General features: G+C 37.6%; 1 protein-coding gene across 6 annotated transcripts in view; it reads right to left on the reverse strand.

Moving 5' to 3' along the window:
- Nucleotides 1–25,733, reverse strand: part of ZC3H12C (zinc finger CCCH-type containing 12C) — a 76,160-nt gene that overhangs the window by 15,503 nt on the left and 34,924 nt on the right. The gene's annotated exons all lie outside the window — the stretch shown is intronic.

A 25,733-nucleotide genomic window follows, 5' to 3' on the forward strand; every position in this document is an offset into this window, starting at 1 on the left:
TGGACCATTTGACACAGTCCTAGGGCAACTGGTTATTTATATGGAAAACATATATAAATGTTGTATTTTTATCTCCTAACACACACAAAAGTAAATTATAGGTCAAAGATTTAAATATGAAAAATACTGTAAAACTTTTAAAAGAAATTATAGGACACATTCACATTAGGATGGGGAAATACTTTTTTAAAAAAGATTTATTTGAGAGAGAGTGAGCGAGCTCATGCATATGTGTGAATTCGGGGGAGGGCAGAGGGAGAGGAAGAGATCTTAAGCAGACTCCCTGCTGAGCACAGAGCCCGGCATGGGACTCGATCTCATGACCCTGAGATTTTGACCTGAGCCAAAACCAAGAGTCAGAGGCTTAAGTAACTGAGGCGCCCTGATGGGGAAACAGTTCTTAAAGAAGACACACAATCATGTGCTATCAAGGAAAAGGCTGATAGATTTTAGTAATAAAGCTTCTGCATGGAAAAGAATGAACAAAAATGCCACAGACTGGGACAAGGTATTTGAAACATATAGAACCAAAGAAAAGGCTAGTACTCAGAGTATATAAAGTATTCCTACACACTGAGAAGGGTACCCATTTTTTTCAGGCAAAAGATATGAACAGTGAAAAGGAAACCCAAATGACCAACGAACATATGAAAAGATGCTCAATAGTGAAGACATGCAAATTAAAGCCAAAAATGAGACACCACTTCACACCCATCAGATTGGAAAAAATAAAGTCTGCAAACACCAGATGTTGCCAAGGATGTGTGAAAGTAGGAACTCATACATTACAGGTGGGAGTGTAAATTGGTATAACTATTCAGGAGAACAATTTGGCAGTACTTTATAAAGTTGAAGGCGTGCTTTCTCTAAAACATAGTAATTCCATATCCAGGTATAGTAACACCCCACACTAATGTGAAATCAAGTTTATGCAATTAGCAATTGGCTCTCATGCTTGACCTAGACTTGGAGCTCATGTGGGGGGCAGGGAGAGGCAGGCAAGTGTGTCTGTGTAAAGTGGGTCTCTGAGTCTCTGAAACTTTCCCAGCCAATCTTCTACTGATCAGACCAAAGAAATGAATGCTAACCATGGAATCCCTGGAATGGTTGCTGTTGTCTTGGAAGTACCTCCCAGCTACCAAGGCCCAGAATCATTAAAAGCCCATGCAGATAAATGACAGGTGCTTCCAAACTGCAGACGGAACTTCCACAGCCTAGGAAGGCTTTAGGAGACTGCACTTAGTCTAACCGTACTGAAGCACATTGAAAAATGTGCAGCCTCCTGTTGTGCTGGATACAATACAAAGGAGGTCCTGATAAAGAATTATAAGAACAGGGGATCCCTGGGTGGCTCAGTGGTTTAGCGCCTGCCTTCAGCCCAGGGTGTGATCCTGGAGTCCCGGGATCAAGTCCCATGTCAGGCTTCTGCATGGAGCCTGCTTCTCCCTCTGCCTGTGTCTCTGCCTCTCTCTCTCTGCTTCTCTCATGAATAAATAAATAAAACCTTTAAAAAAAAAGAATTATAAAAACAGGACGTCAGAGCAAGCACAATGTAGCTACCTGTGCAAATGAACTATCTGTTGAGTATTTATTAAAATAAGTAGGATGATGTTTAAGAACTGAAGTTTTAATTCCATATAAATAGAGGAGAAAATTCATTATAGTTCTGTAGTCACTTATGGGCTATGCCTGCATGTATTTTCTCAGTAGTAAAAATAGCTAATTCTATATTTATGAATTGGCATGTGCCTCTGGGTCTTGATTTCTTTTTTATTTCAACTATTTGGCAATAAAGATGGTATACCTCAAGTGAGTCCTTCTGATGCTGACTTTGTTGGAAGATCTGTGGCCACCTTTGATTGGGTAAGAGACCCTGAATGTTTTATGAAATGTGTCCTTCTGGCTTAGTGAGACTGGGTTCCCAGGGGAAGTCCCAAACTCTCACTGCAAATTCTGCTCTTTACTGTTGAGCAAAATGTATAACACAGGCTCTGACTTTGCATGTGATTCACCATTGGCGTTAATGGTAGAAGAACACAGGAAGCCTACCAGCAGGTACTTTTCTTAAAAGGCTTATTTTACTCTGTCATGTTTGGAATAAGCATGCTTATAAAAATCCTGCTTTGAAAAGGCCAGAGAAAGGCTCATTTGAAGTAGGCAGATTGGTATATTTATAGGGATTTTTAGAAAAACCCTACTTAAAATAAAAGGATTACTGGTATCTCTGAATATCAGGAAGTAAATAAAAGAATGAACTGGGACAGCCGCAAAGAATGAATAAGGAAACTCTAGGCTCCTTTCTCCTGCTGTTCAAGCCTTCTCGCTGTTGCTTCTTCTCCCCCTACTCCCCTTCATCTTCTTTGCCTGGGACTGAGAAGAGAGAGAGAGAGGATGACTTTTTGGATGGATATTTGCAAATGGCTTTAGGGTATGAGAATAACTTCCCTTTGGAAGAGGGAGACTTGCCAGCCTTGCCTGAATGTTCTGATGTGAGTTCTACCTCCAAGATCCCCTACATTCAACATGCAAAACATAGCTAGGTAAGCAGACATGATGAAGAGGAAAGAACAAGGAATCTTGAGAATTGGGGTAAGAGACTGTCCTAGAATGAAAGCATCTGTTGGCCAGTGGTTACCCTGATAACTTAGAAGAAAGGGGAAACAAAAGGAGTCAGCCTACTAAGCAGTAAGAGAACCATACAAGCCAACGTGTCATCTTCGTGTGAGGAAAATCAGCCTGATCCCTTTGGGGCAGCAGAGACTCGGATCTGCCTTTTAGAAGTTATCCAGGTGAAGGATGAACCCCTTACAGCTGAGTGCCAGGGCTTCAGGCATCTCTGACAGGGCAGCTGCTCCTCACACCTCAGATGCCCTGTGAGGCACTGCTAGTGGCAGTCTCTGAAATCTTTCTGCACAAGGGGACCTGGGAGAAGCTGCAGGGTTGCTGCTGGATGAGGTCCCTGTGCATTTTCATCAGTGATTCATGAAGCACGTTCTAAACCCAAGAGCATGGTTTCAGGGAGCAGAGCAGAGGAGACCCTGAAGCCACTCACTGTTTTGTATTTTGTAGCCTTGTTATGGGATTCAAACACAAGTAAGAGGGTACCTGGGGGGTAAGCATACACAGTTCCTCGGGGACTGACTTTGGGAAAGATGCTTTCCAAATATTTTCGGAAAAGATGGGGAAAGGTGAAGGCAATAAGAAACTCAAGACTGTGGTGTTACCAAACCTTATAAATGGGTCTTTTTCCTCCTACTGTAATCATTTTCTGTCCTTTCTTATGGATCCTGGAGCAACAATATTCTGGTATTTCTACTGTATTTTCTTGTTTCACCCAGGGCCAGACACAACCTTCCACCTATTTTTTTCACCCTGTGAGGTCCCTGAGCAGATCTAAGGTGACTTCTCATCTTCCAATGCTATGTGTTAAACTAAGGGATACCATATTTTGGACTCTAGGTAGAGTATTTCTGAAGTGTCTGGGAGACAGGGCATCTGAATTAGTAAATATGTGCTAGGGAGCTGCTGGGCTATGGGCCAAAGTTTGAAGAAGAGAGACTCTATAACATCAGTGGCAACTAATAAACCACAAGGGAAACTAGCTGCAGATGATATTTAGTCATCACAACTTCCCCAACACATTCTGTAATTCATTGTACAGTGTGTACCAGACAGTGAGATGAAATTAATTCAGACCAAGCCACAGAAAGGGCTACTCAGTTTGGCTGGGGTAACTGAAGCCCTGATATGTCTATGGAGGGACTCAAACTCACACACAGGAGCGACACCTTGTGAACTAGACACTGGAAACTAAGTGAGCTAAAATAAATACAGATTATCTTGACAAACATATTCTTGATAAGACTTTCACTATCCCAATTTACCATTCTGTAAATTCACTGTCTCCATATCTGACAGAACTTTAATGTACTCATATATACTTCTGTAACAAATTTTTAAAGTACATACAAGTCTACATTTTTGTCTTCAACAGGACAATTCCATTAGCACTCCAAATAACATGATTTGCTATAACAACACAATATATACTTCCCAGTGGAGAACTGCAATATACTTGCTTATTTACGTGTCATTAGATGAGTCACCTATGATGGTTAATGGGTTATAAAGGTATATTTTGTAATACAGAGAAAAATTCAAGGAACTACATATTTTAATGTAGTTTGCTTCAAAACTGGATCTAGAAGAGGGACAATGGGCCAAGCACTCCATCAGCCATATCTAGGAAAGAGAATTTCCTGTATAATACTTTAAGTTACATATGCACGGATCATTAACTGGGTTAACCAAGGATGGGAAGGGTTACTTTAAAGTTATGACTTGTCACTGAGTGGCCAGCATGAGGGCTAACTGAAAACTTGGAGAAATCTAAAAATGGAACAAGGGATCTATTATAGGGACTGCTTTTCAGTTGTGTTGATGGCACTGAGAAAAAGGGAAAACATGGTTGGTTTGAGTATCTGCTTTGAATTAACATAGTACCTACTATGGTTATAAAGAACTTTGGAGGTAGAGGGAGGAAGATGGTGCGGTAGAAGGATCCTGAGCGCACCTCCTCTCAGGGGACCCTGAGGCAATCACTGCAAGTAAAGCGGCTTACTTTGAGACTAGCGGAGCGAATCACCAAGTGGAGAAGAGTAGTAGGAGGAGGAGGAGAGGTACCCTGCTGTGGCAGCAACCCACATGGGGGAGGGATGTCACAGGTGCAGAGTTTTTGCCTGAGAAGGGAAGGGACCAGGGAGGGCATCCCCGGCCCTGGGACCCTGCACTAAATCAGGCTCCCATAAGGTCTGGGAGAGCTGTAGTGAATCCTGTCTCCTCTCTTAAAAAGTCAGAACACTAACTCTTAGCCCAAGACCCAGAAGAGAAGCAGCAGTTTGAAAAGTAACTGGAGTAAATGTGAAGATTTACTAATTTTGGACATATGTAGAAAGGGCAGGGATCTGAATGTGCTGCTGGGCACCTTTCCTCTTGCCCTCCTTCATTCTAGCTGGCTCAGTGTTTGTTGGAACCAATTCGGACACTCCACCTACCTTGCTAGCACTACCTGTCTTGCCCAGGTTGTGATGCACCCCACCTGGCAGATAGCCCTGGTCAGAACTGGCACCCCCTCCAGAGTAACTTTTTCCCTGAGGATGGGGCAGTTAGTCCCACCAACCAGTATACCTACACTGGCAGTAGCCAGACCGCTCAGTCAGAGGTAAGTCCTGCCAATCATGTACCATAGCAGTGGCACAGGTGGTCTTCTGGGCTGTGGGCCTGTTCTGCCCAACAGAGCACCCAGAGGAGTTGTGCACAGCCACTGTGCTACTGGGCACCACAAAACATCTTGTACATGAGGCTACTACTTGCAAGACCAGGAGATGTAGCTGACCTAAGATGCAGTAACAAACACAGGCAGGCAAAATGAGGAGATAGAGAAAGACAAAACCCCAGATATGGAGCTAAACAAAATGGAGATAACCAATCTACCAAATACAGAGTTCAAAGTAATAATCATAAAGATATTCACTGGGTGAGAGAGTCTCTAGAGTACCTGAACTAAATGAGAACTTCAACGAAGAGAAAATATAAAAAAGAACCAGTCAAAGCTGAAGAATACAATGATTGAATGAAAAACATAGTAGAAAGAACCAACAACAGATGTGAAGATGCAAAAGAACAGATCAGCGAGCTGGAGACAGGTAATGAAAAGCACCCAAGCTGAAGAGCAAAACAAAACAAAACAAAACAGGATAGGTTAAGGGATCTCTGGGACATCAAGTGTACTAATGTTTGCATTATAAGGTCCCCAGAAGATGAGAAAGGAGTAGAAAATTTACAAGTAATAGCTGAAAACATCCCTACCTGGGAAAGGAAACAGACATCTAGGAAGCAAAGAGAGGTCTCAACAAAATGAACCCAAGGGAGTCCACACCAACATACTAGTTAAAATGGCAAAAATTAAAAAGCATATTCAAAGCAACAAGAGAAAACCGTTAGATTCAAGGGAAATCCCAGACGGCTATCAGTTGATTTTTCAGGAGAAACTTTGCAGGCCAGAAGAGAGTGGCAGGATATATGCAAAATGTTGAAAGGGGAACAACCTAATGCCAAGGACGCTCTAGCTGGAAAGATGATCATTCAGAATTGAAGGGAAAAGTTTTGCATAAGAACAAAAGTTAGAGGAGTTAATCACCACTGAATTAGTCTTACAGGACATATTAAATGGATTTTCTTAAATGAAAAGGCCCTTAAGAAAAAATTTCACTGCTAAAGCAAACATTATGGTACCAGATCAGTCACTTATAAAGCTAGTACAAAGGTTAAAAGACAAAAGTAGTAAAATTGTATCTACAAAGATTAGATGAGGAGCTCAAAGATGTAAAATATAATAAACAAAACATGGAGGGGGAGTAAAAATGTTATCTTTTAGAATGTGACCATCAACTTCAGATAGACTGCTAGATACTTAGGATGTCCTGATAATCACAAACCAAAAACCTATAATAAAAACACACAAAAAGAGAAAGCCAAACAACAATAAAGAAAGTCATAAACCACAAGGAAAGAGCAAGAAAGCAATAAAGAAGTATTATAAAAACAACCAGAAAACAGTGACCAAGATGGCAATAAGTACATACCTATCAATAATTGCTTTAAATATAAATGGACTAAATACTCCAATCAAATGACATATAGCCACTGAATGATAAAAAGTAAGGCTGCTCTCTGTGATTGTACAAACGACTCACTTCAGACCTAAAGACACATACAGACTCAAAATGATGGGACAGAAAAACCTATACTGTGAAAATGGAAGTGAAAAAAAATTGGGATAGCAATATTTATATCAAGATAGACTTTTTTAAAAAAAGATTTTATTTATTTATGAGAGACAAGAGAGAGAGAGAGAGAGAGAGAGAGAGAGAGAGAGAGAGAGGCAGAGACATAGGCAGAGGGAGAAATAGGCTCCATGCAGGGGGCCTGATGTGGCACTCAATCCCAGGACTCCAGGATCACGACCTAAGCCAAAAGCAGACGCTTTATGGTTGAGCGACCCAGGCATCCCTCAAGATAGACTTTAAAACAAAGAGATAGATGATGTTACATGATGATAAATCAATTCAACAAGAGGACATAACAACTGTAAATATCTATGTTCCTAACATAGGAGCACCTAAATACATAAAACAAGTATTAACAAACATAAAACAAGTATTAACAAACATAAAGCCAAATTGACAGTAATATGATAGTAGGGGAATTTAATACCTCACTTACATCAATGAATAGACAACCTAAACAGAAAATCAAACAGTGAGTGGCTTTGAATAACACTTAGGCCAAGTAGGCCTAACAGATACATTGCCTCCAAAAAGAACAGAATACACATTCTTTTTAAGTGCACATGGAACATTCTCCAGGATAGATTACACATAGACCACAAAACAAGTTTAAGATTGAAATCAAGGATCTTTTTTGAACACAGGTATGTAAAAAAATTGAAGAAATGGAATAAAGACGGGGAATAAAATTCTGCTGCATTTCTGTATATCAATGAACTAGCAGAAAGAGAAATTAAGAAAAAAATCCCATTTACAACTGCATCAAAAAGAATAAAATACCTTGGAAGAAATTTAGTGAAAGAGGTAAAAGACCTGTTCTGAAAACTGTAAGATATTGATACAGGAATTGAGTAAATATTGCTACAATGTCCATACTAACCAAAGCAATCTTCAGATTCAATGCAATCCCCATCAAAATACCAATAGTATTTTTTACAGAGCAAATAATTCTAAAATTTGTATGAACTACAAATGACACCGAATAACCAAAGCAATATTGAGAAAGAACTACAAAGCTGCAGGTGTCCCAATGCCAGATTTCAAGATATACCACAAAACTGTAGTAATCAAAACAGTATGGTACTGCCACAAAAACAGACACAGAGACCAATGGAATGAAGTTGAGAGCCCAGAGACAAATCCACATTTCCATGGTCAATTAATCCATGATGAAGGAGGCAAGAATATACAATGAAGAAAAGCCAGTCTCTTCAATAAATGGTGTTGAGGAAACTGGACCACTTTCCTCATAAAAGTACATAAAAGTAAACTCAAAATGGATTTAAAGACCTAAATGTAAGTCCTGAAATCATAAAACCACTAGAAGAAAATTCAGGCAGTGATCTCCTGGACAAAAGTAAGTAAACTTTATAAAAGTAAACTCAAAATGGATTTAAAGACCTAAATGTAAGTCCTGAAATCATAAAATCACTAGAAGAAAATTCAGGCAGTGATCTCCTGGACATCAATCTTAGCATATTTTTCTGGATCTGTCTTCAAGGCAAGGCAAACAAAACCAAAATAAATAAGGAATACATCAAATTAAAAAGCTTTTGCACAGTAAAGAAAACTATGAACAAAATAAAAAGGCAACTTACCTAATGGGAGAAGATATTTGCAAAAGAATATATCTAATAAAGATTTACTATCCAAAATATATAAAGAACTCACACAACAAAAACAATTCAAAAACAACCCCACAAAAAATCCAATTAAAAATTGGCAGAGGATCCAAACAGATATTTTTCCAAATAAGACCTGGATGGCCAAGAGATACATGAAAAGATGCTTAACATCACTAATCATCAGGGAAATGCAAATCAAAACCACAATCAGGTGTCACTTCAAGTCAGTCAGAATGGTTAGTATCAAAAATGCAAGAAATAATAAATGTTAGTGAGGAAGTAGAGAAGAGAGAACCCTCGAGCACTGTTGGTAGGATTATAAGCTGATTCAGCCACTATGGAAAACAGTATAGATGTTCTTCACAAAAACTTAATAGAAATACTATATAGTCCAGTACTCTACTTCTGGGTATTTACTTAAAGGAAAATAAAATACTAATTTGAAAAGATATATGCACCCCTAGGTTTATTGCAACATTATTTACAATAGGGAAGCAACCTAAATATCCACCCATAGAAGAATGGATAAAAAAGATGTGGTGTAGAGATTAGTCTTGAAAAGTATAAAATCTTGCTATTCATGAAAACATGGCTGGACCTAGAAGGTATTACAGTAAGTGAAATAAGTTAGAGAAAGACAAATACCACATGATTTCATTCATGTAAAGAATCTAAAAAAGAAACCTAAGTACCAAAACAAACATACAAAGGATAATCATCAGACTCATAAATACAAAGCTCAAATTGGTGGTTGCCAGAGGGGAGGGCTAGAGGAGAATAGGTGAAATAGGTGAAGGAGATGGAGAGGTACAGACATCCAGTTATTACATAAATAAGGCACAGGGATAAAAAGCACACCTTAGGGAATATCATTGATAATATTTTAATAACTTTCGCGACAGATGGTCACTGTAATGTATATAATTGTTGAATTATTATGTTGTACATCCGAAACTAAAACAGTATATGCCAACTATACTTCGATAAATAAATAAATAAATAAATAAATAAATAAATAAATAAATAAAATGGTGAACTTTAAAAAATAAACAACTTGGAAATCACTAATGACATTTTTTGTTTTGACATTTATGTAGCAAGTATATTACACAATCCAAGGAAAGCTATTCTTAAAACAATCTTTCCATAAATGATCTAAAATCTAATTATAAAAATAATACCTAGAATGTCATGCTGGTAATACATCAGCACAGCTAATTATTACAATAGTTATAACAGTAGTTATAAGACTAGGACTAGTAAATAGGAATGGCTCCTAGTGAGGAGTCCAATCTGGTGAAAAATGACATTATCTTTGGAATTAGATAGGAGTTTATGTATTTTCTTTACCATTTTTCTGCATGACCATGGTGAGTTACTTGCTCTGAACCTCAATTTTTCTCATGTTTGACATGGAGATCAATCCACCAACCCTGCAGGCTGAGTGATGATCAAGGTAGCATCTGATCAAGGTAGCATCCATAAGGCGCCCAGCAGGGTGCCTGGCACACATAGAGGGCTGTAACAATATTAGAGCCTTTACTCTCTCATGTCCCTGTAGTCCTAATTTGTGGAAGATGGAAAAAACTTGCTTCAGATTGAAAATGAAACCAATAAAATAAATCTTTATTGGCTTTAAAACTCACCATGGATAGTAAAGTGTGATTTTGAGAACAATGTATTTGATGCCTGGAGTTCACTATACTCTTTTGGTTTTCCAAAGAAATCAAGAAGTAGTCAAGGTAATCAGAGGACTGAAAAAAAGAATTTTTTAAAATAAACTTATATATATCATTTTTTATTTAAGTCAAAAACTTTACCTATAAGTATGCTCTGTTCTCCACCAGAAGGTCCAAGTATGATTATAAGACTTCAGTGGCTTTAATGGGCCATTACAATATCAAGCTATGGGTAAAACTTACACAAGTTAGCAGGGGTGTCAGCCAAGTGGCTACAATGAAAAATTTAGGAGCCAAAGGTGTCCCTTTAAACTAGAAAACCATATTTGAATCTTTTGTACCAAGTCCTTCAAGTTTAGATTTAGCTCTGTGACATTACAGGAAGTCAGGGTGCACTGGATATCAATCACAGAGTAACTGTAACATAGTAACACTGCTAAAAATATTGAACACTAAATTATTAATATACCCAGTTGCTCTTCAAAAATTTGATTACTTGATTTTTTCCCCTCAATTTTTAGGCCTGACCATATGTAAACCAGGTTGGCCATATAAAGATATTATAATTTTAAAAAACTCTAAAAAAATGGCTTTAAGACCTTCTTCACTAATACATTTTTCAATGTTTTATGATTGTTTAAAAGAAATTCTCACATCTATCCTATGTTTCTTAAACAGGGAAAAAGGAGTGCAGCTGGATATAATCCTGAATACAGACATAAGAGAAAATTTTACTTTCTCTATCATTGTAGTCTAAATTTTATATTGTATGAGAGAATGTACAATTTTATGTGCTGCCTCATGGGAATTCAAAATTTTCTTTTGCACTGAAGGCTCGTACGATTGATTTCTATTCTGTCACTCTTACAGCTGCTCAGATTTATGATCTCTGCTCTTTTTTTCCAATATACCAAGATCACTTTGAAGCTAAACCTAGTTGTTAGGATGCTAAATACTGAATGTACCACCAGAAACTAAAACCATGCTCCCTTTGTTGGTCATTATTTAATCAGTGTTCACCAAGTTGTGTTCAAAACTTCCACATGGTGGCTCAGAGACACTTTTAGGCACCAGGGAAGGGCATTTTTAAGTGGAAACAAAGCCTACCTGTATCACTCAATTCAAACAGAATTCTGATTTTGTCTGTTTTAAAAATGTGCTTCCAACAAGATTTGCAGGATTATACGGCTTAAAAAAAAAGTCTGAAAAATCACTGATTTACAATAATGAAAATATGCAACACCAAAATTACAATTAAATATATGAAATGCAAAATAGCTTACTATCACCTTCCATGTGGTTATGGATATAACAACAGTGTGGTCAAGAGAGTTTTGAGAATGGAAAAACATAAGGAAGAAAGGAGAAAGACTGTGTTGACCTTATAAGGTTCATAATTTGAAGCCAAAATTAGTAACAGGAAGCACACCTAAGCTAATCTTGATCCAACTGGGTCATTAATCTAAAGATGTTGAAGAGAACATATCTGTTAAGTAGGTATAAAAATGTCTTCAATTTCAGCAAAAGTAGAAAACATAGACCCTGCTCACTCTGTTCTATTTCTTATAAATAGGTAACATTTCCCATTTCTTATAATTGGTAACATTACTTAGGGGATCTGTAATTAACTTCATTCATATGTAACTGGATTACTAATGTTGCTGATTCCTAGGTTTCGGCATAAACATATTTGAGATAACAGCAAAGTTTACGGACCACTGGCCTATTAAAATTCATAATTGATAACCACCAGAATTGTGAATTTAGGATTATAAAGAGAAGCAATGGAATATTACTAATATTTGTCTTTGTCATACTCCATACTGATATAATTAAAAACAGAAAAAAAATTAGTCCTGATTCTTTTTGCAGTCTCTAAGGATTTTCTTTATAACAGTAAGAGAAATGGAACACCACCAAATAACATGTAAGTAATACCTAGGATACTCACCTAGGGGAAAATTAAGTTGTCCTTTAATTAATGGTAAGCCCCAATTAAGCTGGGGCATAACAAGCATTCAACTGAGAGGCTATCTAATATAATGTGAACCACATATATAATTTTAAGTGATCTAGTATAGTGCATTTTTAAGAGCAAAAAAAAAAAAAAAGAAAGAAAAAGAAAAAGCAGTTGAAATTAAGTTAGTAATATTTCATTTAACTCATACTCATACTTTCTCAAAATGTGATATGTATTTTATGTTTACAGGATAACTCAATTCAGACCAGATATATTACAAGAGCTCAAAGCCACTGGTGGCTAATAGTCACCACATTGGACCACACAGGTCTACTGCACAGAATTTTGATTACTTTTTGTTGAGAACCAAACCAAATTTGAATGAACTCTCTCTCACGGTGCAAAGCAAATGCTTGGACTAGGTGTCCAGGAGGATTTTATTGGGGCTGTACTTAAATAGTAAATAGGCAATAGGACAGCAAACCCAACAAATAACTGAAGGCAAGTTTTAAAGCCTGGGTAAGATGACCTTCAATATTCAAATTTACATTGAAATGAGTTCACAAAGCATCACAAACCAGATTAGATACATGAAAGCCTTTGAGCTTTTAAGAAATCTGAAGATTATAGATTTATATTTATTATTTATATAGATTACTAGACTCTGCTTGATTTTATAAATATATGGGTTTACCCCACTAACATTGATATAAAGAAAGTTATCACAATTTACACATTTTCTCTGCTCATACTCTAATATCTAAACCTGATTTCTGCTCAAACGTTCAGTGATTCACCTAGAGTGCTGTCTACATCCCTGTTAACACTGAGATTTGTTCTAACACCAGCCGGTTTCTATCACAAGCCCTTTTGGGGGTGGAGGTAGAAATAGTTAAGTTCTTCATTCCCTGCTCTCTGATTGGTATACAAAAGCAATGGATATTCTTAGTTTATCTTTTTTTTTTTTCAGTTGCCTGTAGTTTAACCTTTGCATATATTTTCTTTTCTTTTTTAAAGATTTTATTTATTCATGAGAGACACAGAGACAGAGAGAGGCAGAGACACAGGCAGAGGGAGAAGCAGGGAGCCTGATGTGGGACTTGATCCCGGGTCCCCAGGATCACACCCTGGGCTGAAGGCGGCACTAAACTGCTGAGCCACCCGGGCTGCCCAACCTTTGCATATATTTTCAAATGTAAGTAGGTTTCCCTTGTCTACAATCTTAGTGCTAAAATCCGTCTCTAAATTTCTCTACACAGTGAATTTTTAAAAAGATTTTATTTGACAGAAAGAGAGAGAGAGAGAGCACGAGCAGGGGAAGTAGAGGAAGGGGCAGAGGGAGAAGCGGACTCCCCACTGAGCAGGGTGCCTGAGGCTGGACCCCAGGGCCCCAAGGCCATGACCTGAGCCAAAGGCAGACACTTAACTGACTGAGCCATCCAGGTGCCCCACAGTGAATTTTTTTTAAAGGTCAATTTGATAAGCCACTCTTCCCTTGCTTAAATTCTTTTGGTGGCTCCTTATCATTATCAGAGAGGCAATACAAGCGTGGATCCTACTGGCCAAAAGTGGTCCACGTGAGATTATTAGCAAAGAAAATACTTATCCTAATACTCTGCACAAACGTGCATCAATAAAACCCACCTACTGGTCAGGAGATTTGATCTAAATCCAGATACCTTGGTTCCCTGACCAAGACAGAGGACTTGCCATGATTGGGGGAAGGAGTGAGGAGGAGTTTCAATGATTTGTTCATATCAGAAAGAGAAGAGTGGCGTGCCTAGTTTTCATTCTATTCAATAGGAGAACCTATGGTACATTATCATGTAGGGGGAGTGATGAGGCTCTGGGTTTTTTCTTGTTTATTACTCATATAATGGGTAGAAGCTAAAGCAAAATACAGAGATAGTTAGTTTGAATAACCAGGTCATGGAAGCATACTGAAGAAGTCAAGTACTAGCATTGGGAAGATGGCAGAAGAGGAGGATCCTGAGCTCAACATGACCCATGGACACAGTAACAGCCACATCCATATAACAAATTCTGAAAATGACCTGAAGACTAACAGAACAGACCTTCTGTAGTTCATCAGAGGAAGGGAGCTTTATTGCAGAGGAAAGAGGGGTGGAGCCCTGGTTGGGAACCAGATCTCTGGTGGGAATAATCATGAAGAGGAGGGAAATCACGAGCAGGGAGAAGCAAGAGGATCAGACCCCATGCCAGGTGCCCATGGTTCTAGGAACCTGCACTAGGAAGATGAGCCCACATAACATCTGGCTTTGGAAACCAGTGGGGCTTAACTTCAGAAGCTTGAAAAATCATCAGGACTGAGCCCAGGGAACCAAAAAAATCAGGAGAGCCAGAGGGCAATGGGAAACTGAATCCCTGCCCTTAAAGAGCCAGAGTAGTAAGTAACTCCACTGAGACACAGCCTAGTAACAGCAGTGTGGAAAGTGCCTGGGATACACATGTAAGAAGTTTACTGGCTGATCTTAGAATGTGTGATGGGAGGGCAGAGAATTGCAAGAGATTTCTCCAAGAACAAAAGTGCTGGTGGGTACCATTTCTCATCCTGATCCTCCTCAGCCCAGATAGCCAGATGCCTGCAGTAGTCGGTGCTGTCAACTCTCCATCTGTCTTCCTGGTACCACAGTCGTGCCCCGGCACTCCCCTGTGGGCCTGCCCCATCAAACCACCCACTTTGGTAGGCCTACCTCCAAAGCAGCTCTTGTCCCACCACATCCTGCAGGCAACTCCAGAAGGATCAGCACCAATGCAAAGTGACTCCTGCTTGGGGATGGAGAGACATCCTCACACACCAGCATGCCCACAGTTCCAGCAGCCCAACCACTTAGCCCTGCCCTTGGGTGCACCTACAGATGTGACCGAGTGGCCAGTGGCATGCACATAGGCTGACTGCTGGCCCCACCTACTGACAAGAGCCTCTCTGTCACACAGGCAGCAAGGCCTGTAGTTTGGCCTGCAGCTGTGGCAGAGAAGCTAACTGCAGACACCTGGGCTGACTCCTGCCTGCCCATAAACCAACCATGGCAGTGGCCTCTGGCCTCTCAACAGTATGGGGTACAAACCCTGCCCAGCATGCACATAGCAGGCAAAGTGGGTCACTGCAGCTTGCTGGGCTGAAAACAATCACAGATTAGCCACAACAGCAGGGAACATGCAGCCCATACAGGAACACAGGGCACTGTGCACAGGACCTCTTCTACACAAGACTGCTATAGGACCAGAAGACACAGCTTACCTACCTAACACACGAAAACAAATGCAGAGTTAGACAAAATGAGGAGACAGAGGAATATGTCTTAAATGAAAGAACAAGACAAAATCACAGTAAAAGAGCTAAGTGAAATGGAGATAAGCAATATGCCTAATACAGAATTCAAAGTAATGATTCTAACAGATACTAACTTGAGAAAAGAGTAGATGATCTCAGGATTTATAAAAATAGAGGTAGAAAATATAGAAAAGAGCTAGTGAGAGCTGAAAAAGTCAGTAATGGAAATAAAAAATATACTAGAAGGAATAAATAGCATAGTAGAGGACACTGAAGAACAGATCAGTGATCTGAAAGATCAGGTAATAGAAAGCAACCAAGCTGAAGAGAAAAAAGAAAAAAATAATAGAAAAATGAGAGTAGGTTAAAGGAATTCAGCAACATCACCAAGTGTAATAACATTTGCATTACAAGAGTCCGAGAAGGACAAAAGAGTGAGCAGGGGACAGAAAACTTATTAGAAGAAAATAGCTGAAAGCCTCCCTAATCTGAGGAAGAAAACAGATGCCCAGGTCCAGGAAGCACAGAGAGACCCCAACAAGATGAACCCACATTGGTCCATACAAAGACACGTAACAATTAAAATGGCAGGAAGTGGTGATAAAGAACAAATTTAAAAAGCAGCAAGTAAAAAGAGAACAGTTACATACAAGGGGCATCCCATAAGGCTATCAGCTGATTTTTTTGCCAGAAATTTTGCAGGCAAGATAAAGTTTTGGATAAAACTTTGCAGGAGTGGCAGGATATATCCAAAGTGCTGAGAGGAAGCAAAAACCTCTATAACCAAGAATACTCTACCCAGCAAGATTATCATTCAGGATAGAAGAAGAGTTTCCCAGATAAACAAAAATTAAAGTTCCTCACCACTAAACCAGTCTCACAAGAATCATTAGAGGGAGTCCTTCAGGTGCAAAGACCACAACTAGAAGAAAATTATGGAAGGCAACAACTTCACAGGTAAAAGCAAATATATAGTACAGGTAGTAGATTAATCACTTATGAAGCCAGTATGGAAATCTGAACAAAAAAGTAGTAAAATCAATTATATCTACAAAAATTAGTGAAGGGGTCCAAAAAAAAAAAAAGATATAAAATACAACATCTATATATAAAAGATGGTGGGGAGGATAAACATTTAGTGCTTTTAGAATATGTTCAAACTTAAGCAACCATCAACCTAATACAGTCTGTTAATACACATAAGATGTTACAGATCAACCCAATGATAACCACAAATCAAAAACCTTTAATAGATAACAAAAAATAGAGAAAGAAATCCAAGCATAGCACTAAAGAAAGTTACCAAACCACAACAAAGAGGTCAAAAGAAGAAAAGAACAGAGGAGAACTAAAAAAACAACCAGAAAACAATGAGGAAAATGGCAATAAGTACACACCTGTCAATAATTTAAATATAGACTAAAAATGTTCCAATTAAAAGACACAGGGTGAGTGAATGATAAAAAAAAGACCAACCTCTATACTGTCTGTAAGAGACTCACCTAAAGATACACATAGACTTAAAGGGAAGAGTTAAAAAACATACACTAGGATGCCTGGGTGGCTCAGTGGTTGAACATCTGCTTTGGCTCAGGGTGTGGTCCCCCGGGATCAAGTCCCACATCGGGCTTCCTGCATGGAGCCTGCTTCTCCCTCTGCCTATGTCTCTGCCTCTCTCTCTGTGTCTCTCATGAATAAATAAATAAAAATTTTAAACAAAAAAAAAAAAAAAAGGAAGAAAAACATATACCATGCAAATGGAAATGAAAACAAAGTAGGGGTAGCAATACTTGTATCACACAAAATAAGACTTTAAAACAAAGACTGTAGCAAGAGACAAAGGGCACTACAAAATGATAATGAGATCATCCATAAGAGGACATAACAGTTGTAAATATCTGTTTTTAACATGGGAGGACCTAAATACATAAAGCAAATTTTAAGAGAGGACATGAAGGGAGAAAATGACAGTAATACAGTAAGAGGAGACTGTACCACTCCACTTTCATCAGTAGATAGATCGCCTAGGCAGAAAATCAACAAGGAAAGAATGGCTTTGAATGACACATTAGACCAGATAGACCTAAAAGATACCTAAAAGATACAGATTTCCTCCAAAAAGAGCAAAATACACGATTTTTAAAGTGCATGGAACACTCTCCAGAAGACATTGCATGACAGGCCACAAGACAAGTCTCAATAAATTTAAGAAGACTGAAATCATATCAAGCATCTTTTTCTGACTGCAACTATATAAAACTAGAAATCAGTTACAAGAAAAGAATCTGGGAAGAACATGAATGCACAGAGACTAAAAAAAAACAGGCTACTTAACAATGAATGGGGCCAACTGAAATACCAAAGAGGAAATAAAAAAAATACATGGAGACAAGTGAAAATGAAAACAAATGGCCCAAAATCCTTGGGACACAGAAAAAGCCATTGTAAGAAGCAAGTTTATAGTGACCCAGGCCTATTTCACGAAAAAGAAAAATCTCAAATGAACAACCTAATTTTACACCTAAAGGAACTAGAAAAACAACAAAGAAAACCCAAAGCTAGAAGGAAAGAAAGAATAAAGATTATAGCAGATATAAATGAAATAGAGATGAAAAAACAATAGGAAAAAAATCAGTGAAAAGAAGAGACAGTCCTGTAAAAAGACAAACATAACTGATAAACCTTTAGGTACACTGATCAAGAAAAAAAGAGGACACAAATAAATAAAATCAGAAATGAAGAGAAGTAACAATGAACATCACAGAAATAGTAAGGATTATAGAAGAATATCATGAAAAACTATATGCCAACATACTGGACAACCTAGAAGAAATGTATAAATTCCTAGAAACATACAATCTTCCAAGACTGAATCAGGAAGAAATAGAAAACTGAACAGACTGATTATTATTAATGAAATTGAATCAGTAATCAAAACTTTGCCAACAAAGTCCAGGACCAGATAGTTTCACAGGTGAATTTTACTGAATATTAAAAAAGAGTCAATATTTATTCTTCTCAACTATTCAAAAAAATAAAAGAGGAAGGTAAACATCCAAATTTGTTCTATGAGGTCAGCATTACCGTGATACCAAAGGCAAAGACGCTACAAAATAAGAAAACTATAGGCCTGAGGTCCCTGGGTGGCTAAAGCTGGTTAAGCAGCTGATTCTTAGTATTGGCTCAGGTCATGATCTCAGGGTCCTGGGATTAAGCCCCACATTGGGATCCATGCTTATCAGGGAGTCTGCTTGAGGATCTTCTCTCTCTCCCTTCCCCGCTCATGCTTGCTCTCTCTCTCAAATAAATCTTAAAAAAGAAAAACTATAGGCAACATCTTTGGTGAAATAGATGCACAAATTCTCAACAAAACATAAGCAAACTGAATTAACAAATACATCAAAAAAATCATTCATCATGATCAAGTGGGATTTATTTCAGGGATGTAAATATGGTTCAATATTTGCAATTAATCAGTGTGAGATATCATATTAACAAGAGGAAGAAAAAACTCACATGATAGTCTCAATAAATGCTGAAACAGCATTTGACAAAATATAATATCCATTCATGTTAAAAATTCTCAACAAAGTTGGTATAGAGGAAACATACCTCAACATAATTAAGGCTACATATGACAAACCCACAGGTAACATCATATTCAGTGGTGAAAAGCTGAAAGCTTTTCCTTCAAAATCAGGAAGAAAATACAGATATCAAAAAAAAAATACAGATATTTACTCTCACCACTTTTATTTAACATAGTACTAGAAGTCCTAGGGACAGCAATCAGACAAGCAAAAGAAATAGAAGGCATTCAAACCTGTAAGGAAGAAGTAACAGTATCATTTTTTGCAGATGACATGATACTGTACAGAGAAAATCCTAAAGACTGTACCAAAAACTAGTAGAACTGATAAATTTCAGTAAAGTTGCAGGATAAAAAATTAAACATGGAAATAGGTTACATTTCTATATACTAATAATGAAGTGGCAGAAAGAGAATTTAAGAAAACAATACCATGTACAATTGCACCAAAAAGAATAAAATACCTAGGAAAAATTTAATCAAGGAGGTGAAAGATGTATCCTTATAAAACTAGATGACACTCATAAAAAAAATTAAGGATGACACAAATGGAAAGACACGCCATGTTCATAGACTAGAATAATATTGCTAAAATGTCTATACTACCCAAAGCAATCTACATATTCAAAGCAAGCCCTATAAAAAACCAAGAGCATTTTTCTCAGAACCAGAACAAAATAATACTAAAATTTGTACAGAACTACAAAAGAATTTGAGGAAGCCAAAGCAATCTTGAGAAAGAAGAACACACCTGGAGGTATCACAATACCAGATTTCATGATATACTGCAAAGCTCTCTGAGTCAAAACAGTGTGGCACTGATACATAAACAGACACCTTGATCCATGGAATAGGACAGAGACCCCAGAAATAAACCCACACCTATATGGTCAGGTAATCTATGACAAAGGAGAGAATAACATACAGTGGGGAGAAGAGAGTCTCTTTAATAAATGGTGCTGAGAAAACTGGACAGCAACATGCCAAAGAAGGAAACTGGACCATTTTCTTACACCAAAATAAGTATTTCTAAATAAATATTTCCAAAGTAAATGTTTTTTTACACAAAAATAAACTCAAAATGGATTAAAGACCTAAAGTGAGACCTCAAACCATACAACTAGAAGAAAACAAAGGCAATAACAGTAATTTTGTTGACATTAGCTGTAGAAACATTTTTCTAGATGTGTCTTGTCCGGCAAGGGAAACAAAAGCAAAAATAAGCCATTGTGAGTACGCCAAAATAAGTTTTTGCATAAAGGAAACCAACGAAACGAAAAGGCAATCTACTGAATGGGAGAAGATATTTACAAATCATATATCTGATAAGTGGTTAGTACTCAAAGAAACATAAAGAATTCATACAACTCAATACCAAAAACCAAACTGGCAAGGATACTGGGAAAAGGGAACCCTTCCTGGTGTACTGTTGGTGGGGATGCAAACTGGTGCAGCCACAATGGAAAAGTGTAGAGGTTCCTGAGAAAGTTAAAAATAGAAACACTACAAGATGAAGTAATTACACTCTTGGGTATTTACTCAAAGAAAAGGAAAACACTAGTTCAAAAAGACATTTGCACTCCTATGTTTATTGCAGCATTACTTACAATAGCCAAGATATGGAAGCAGCCTCAGTATTCATTTATAGTTATATGGATAAAGAAGATACAGTATACACACACACACACACACACAAAGGATATTACTCAGTCATAGAAAAGAATGAGATCTCATTCTTTAGATGGACCTAGAGAATATTAGGCTAAATGAAATAAGTTAGGCAGAGAAAGACAAATACCCTATAGAGCTTCCCTTATATGTAGGATCTATGAAAAAAAAAAACCAAATGAACAAAGAACAAAAGGATAACTACACTTAAATACAGTGAGCAAACTGGTGGTTGCCACTGGGGTAGCTGGTTGGAAGTGTGTGTGTGAAATAGGTAAGGGGGCTTCAGAAGTACAAACTTCCAGACAAATAAATCAGTAAGTCATGGAGATGAAAAATAACAACATTAGGGAATACAGTCAATATTACTGTAGTAACATATGGTAATTACATTTATCATGGTGAACAATAAATAACGTGTAGAACTGTCAAATCAATATGTTGTAAACATAAAACTCGTATAACATTGTCTGTGAATAATACTTCAATTAAAAAAAGTCATCGAGGACTCAGTAATCAAAGCACACAGACACATAAGTCATCTTATCATACACCCACTCCAGTGACTCTCAGGACTGTACTTTGTTAAAGACATGACGAGTCATCTTAAACTTTACATGCAAATTAGAAGAGCACTGGATTTAAGGGAAAGTTTGAATTTTAACTACTGGATACCTCTGGACAGAGATGAACCATACTACTGAACTACTTTAAGTTTAATGGAATTACAGAGTTCGAAGCATTATAAAGCTACTTGGAGGAAATTTAAAAAAAAAATCACAATAGCCTAAGAATTTCATTTCAGAAATACGATAAATATTACTCATGCTTTATTTCTGTGTCTCTATCGGGGGCACACACCTCATTGTGTATCTACATTATCAAGTATCTGTCCCTTTAAAGAAAGAGGCCTATTTGCCCAATGACCAGTTTGCAGGTTTTTCTTTTTTTTTTTTTTAAAGGAATTAAAATCAACTGCACCTTTTATCAGGACTTGTTATCAAGCTCCACTAAATATAAATTTCATTGTTTCATATTCATATTTCCAAAGCCAAGCACATTTTGAATACTTACTATTTTATATGCAAAAGTTTAGGGTTTTCCCTACACTTCACCTTTCTGTTTTAATATGCTTATGCCCTCCATACTTAGCAGTGAAACAGGTATCACAATTTACGCTAAACTAAGTTCTGGGTAATTGTCAATTATTGATGACTTGCTTATTCAACAAACTTACCCAGAACTTCTATCAATGCAGCATTCTTTTTTTTTTTAATGTGGCACATTTTAAAAACCATATGAATCCACGGGAAGCAGTAGCATGCTCCCTCCAAGCCACCACTGGAAGGTCCCTGCAGTCCTGGGACCTTAGGTGCCATCTCACTTACGTGGCTTGTCCTTGTGAGATTTTGAAGGCACCAGGATCTAAGAGCCCAAGTCTCCTTTAAGAAACTGTAGAAACCATCACTGAAAACCACAGATGATATAAACTTGAGGCAAGAATTGAAATATTCCTATAAATCATATAAATAAAATGGGGCTGCTAAATTGCTATGCTTATTAAATACTGGAAGAAAAAAACCCTAGAGTAACAAAGTATTCAAAGTATTCATTAGTCACTATTTTCTGGATTGAAATATAAATCTAGCTCTAATGCAATCGCTGTAATTTCCTGAGACCCTATGACATGCCAGGCACTTGCTATTAATTACCTTTAATTCTAATAGTAATCCTGTAAGATAGGAATTCTCCTTTTTATAATTCTGAAAAGTACAGCTGCAAAGTTTTAACAACTTATTTAGAATCGCAAGGTGGTACACAGAGAACTAATTTTTTAAGTATACTTTGGTAATTTTAATAAAAATACCCTTGCCTTCCTTAAGTTCTATCTAAATCATCTTCTATCAGTTCTATGGCTGGCATTTTAAATGAAACTAAAATATATTCATCTTATATATGGACTGCTTCGGCCTGAGAGAAAGAAAACAAAATAGTACTCTATTTTTAACTGGCCCCCATATTTACTTACTATTTTAATATTATGTGTACAAATTTATTATACAACAGGTTTGCCTACCTTAGCACGAGTGGGAAATTAATTTCAAGAGTAAAAGCATGTTTTATGAGACATGAAATGGGTGAAATCTGTCTGCATTTTTTGTTAAATTAAGATTTAGAATCTGCAGTAGATATGTATTTTTAAATGACTTTTTTTTTTTTACTTTATGTAGATCTTATAAATGGCAGCATATAAAAGTTTACTATGAATTTTCATGAGTTCTGGCACTTTCAAAGTTATGGACGTGATACAACATTTTATTGTGACTGATAGTATAATGCTGCTATAATAAAAATTTCCTGTCAACTTGTTCTGTCCTGAAATGCCTGGAGCACTTCAGTTTAAGTGTCAGATTAAAATATATGATGGAGAGAAGAACGGGCGTCAAGCTGTCCCAACTTCGCAGCAAGGGAAGTGGGGCGGCGCCAAGAGAGTGTGGGGGTAGAAGTTTGTTTTCATAATTACATAAGAATAGACTGTTCAAATGCCTTAATTATGCCATCTATTTTAGTATCATGGTTCTCCTGTGGATGATTTTCACCATGTGCCATAAGGAAAGTTTAGAGTCTGACGTCAAGTTTCAATTATCCAAGGACCTTTCATTTCCACTGGGAACTAGGTGTTAGCCGTAGGCGTTGATGTGAGGCTGATCCTACTGTGACATCATTTAGCTCGATGACATCCATCTCAGCAACTCATTTCTGTGGGCTCCGAGTTTTAGAAGTCTCCTGCCCTTTCCCATCAGAGGTCTGTTCGTTCCTATCTGAAAGTGCGTTTACCTCCAACGCCAAATATTCCACCTGTGCCTTTCTTGCTCCCCCCTCGAGAACTCTGCTGCAAAGGTTAAACTGTCCTGTCGTTCCTGTCTGCCTCTCCTGAGGAGACTCCTCCCCTGTCCCCTCTGCTTAGACAGCCTCATTCTTAAACCCAGAACTAAACAAAATTCTCCCCCAACACTTCGTCCTCCTTCTTCCCTTCCTCCGTCAACTTTCTAGAATACCGGTCTGGCTCTATTTCTTTCTTTCTTTTTTAAAAGACTTTTCAGTAGTCTCTATGTCCAGTGTGAGGCTTGAACACACAAGCCTGAGATCAAGAGTCACACACTCCTCAGACTGAGCCAGCCAGGCTCCCCTATTCCCTATTCCTTCACTTCCTGACATCCCTGTAATTGGGTTTCTATCTTTAATGCCACGTGGCATTCCTGAAGACAGTGACTTCCCAACTGTCACATCCTCTGATCTTTTTTCAGTACTACCCACAAGGTATTGTCTCCTTAAAGCCGCATTTCTTCCAGTTTGATGGCATTTGTAGGTCCTTAGTTTTCCTAGCACCGTACTTTCTTTTTACACTCATGTTTTTCACACCACTATTTCCCTGAACCATCACTCTCTTTTATCTCCTAACCTGTAAATATCCACATTTCAAGCTGAATGATTTCTGACACTGACTATGCATCAGAAGTACCTTGGCACTTAAGAAATACATTATTATTTGGGCTCTATCATAGTCCCATTGGTTCACATTATCCAAGAGTAGAGATCTGGAAGGTATATGTTTTAAGACTCCCCCTGGTGATTCTGATCATTGGCTACAGTCACAGGTGTTTCTCCAGATCCTACTACTTCCCCTTATTACTCTCTCTCTTGGAGGTTTCATGATGTTTTGGCCTTTCAAGTTATCACTCTGCTGAGGTCATTATTCACTAGTTCTGGATTACAAGGAAAAAAGAAATCATTCCATGGTGAAGCTCGGGAAAGATTAAATAACAGGTTATTTTACTGAAAGACTTCTCAAGGCCATACATACACTTCATACCTCTGTGACACTCAAGGCCCTCTTTACTCCATCAGAAAGGGTTGTGTGCAACCAAATTGATCTCTGGCCTACTATGATCAACTCTAAGCATCACTGCCAGATTATCAGTAGATGGCACAACTCTACTCTTACATTCTTCTCCACAAAAATCTTCCATTACCTTCAGATTAGGGCAAGTTTAAACTCTCTAGCTTGTCACCCAAGACCTTTTAAGGTCTGGCTTGAACGTTTTCAACTTGTTCTTATCTCTCATTATCCGATAAATAGTGTATAGACTCTGAAGTCAAACATATTTGTTTTTTTTTTTTCATATTTGGGTTTAAATTATGCTTTACTTTGGGTAAGCAATTACTACCCTGTAAGTCTCATTTGCTTCTAAATGAAAGAAAGATAATATAGCTTCCACCTGAAAAGGTTATTTTGAGGATCAGAAGTTGGTCCTTCTCATAACCTGTGTACAAGTCCTTACTCTCACCTACTAAAAACCAATGGTTCTCAAATTTCAATACACATTCTTACTAGCTGGGGTACTTGTTACAAAAGGAGATGCATGAGCTACCCCTTGACCTGGACTTGGTAAGTCTGTGTGTGGAGTTGGCGGGTCTCTAGAACTATACTGTCTAGTATGGTGGCCCTACCTACAGGTGGCTATTGAGCACTGGAAGTATGGTTCATCTGAATTGAGATGTGCTGTAAGTGTAAGATATCCAATGTTAAGGCTCAATATCAAAACAATAGTGCAAAATATCTTGTTATCGATTATATGTTGAAATTACATTTTGGCTATGTAATAGCCTAAATAAAATATGTCATCCATATTATTTTACCTCTTTAACTTTCTAATGTAGGTACCAGAAAATTTAAAATGATACCTGTGCCTATATTATATTTCTATTGAACAGCATTGCTCTAGATGTTTTCCTAGATGACACCTGTGGTAGGTATCCTTGGATCACTTTTTAAGAAACAATATATGAAATTCAAGTTCTCCAAAAGAACTGATGACTTTACATATCTTTATACCCCCACCAGTGTTCTGAACACTGAGGATAATTAACTTTATACTAACTGAATTTAGATGCACTTAAAATTTCAAGTTATCAAAGTTTGTAAAAGAATTTCATTAGAAGTTTTGCTCTTGTTTTTTTAATCCTCAGTTCCTAAGGAATTATTTTTGAATTTACATTTCTTAAGT

This window comes from Vulpes vulpes, chromosome 12 (genome assembly GCF_048418805.1).
Source record: "Vulpes vulpes isolate BD-2025 chromosome 12, VulVul3, whole genome shotgun sequence".
In the NCBI taxonomy this organism is placed as follows: Eukaryota; Metazoa; Chordata; class Mammalia; order Carnivora; family Canidae; genus Vulpes; species Vulpes vulpes.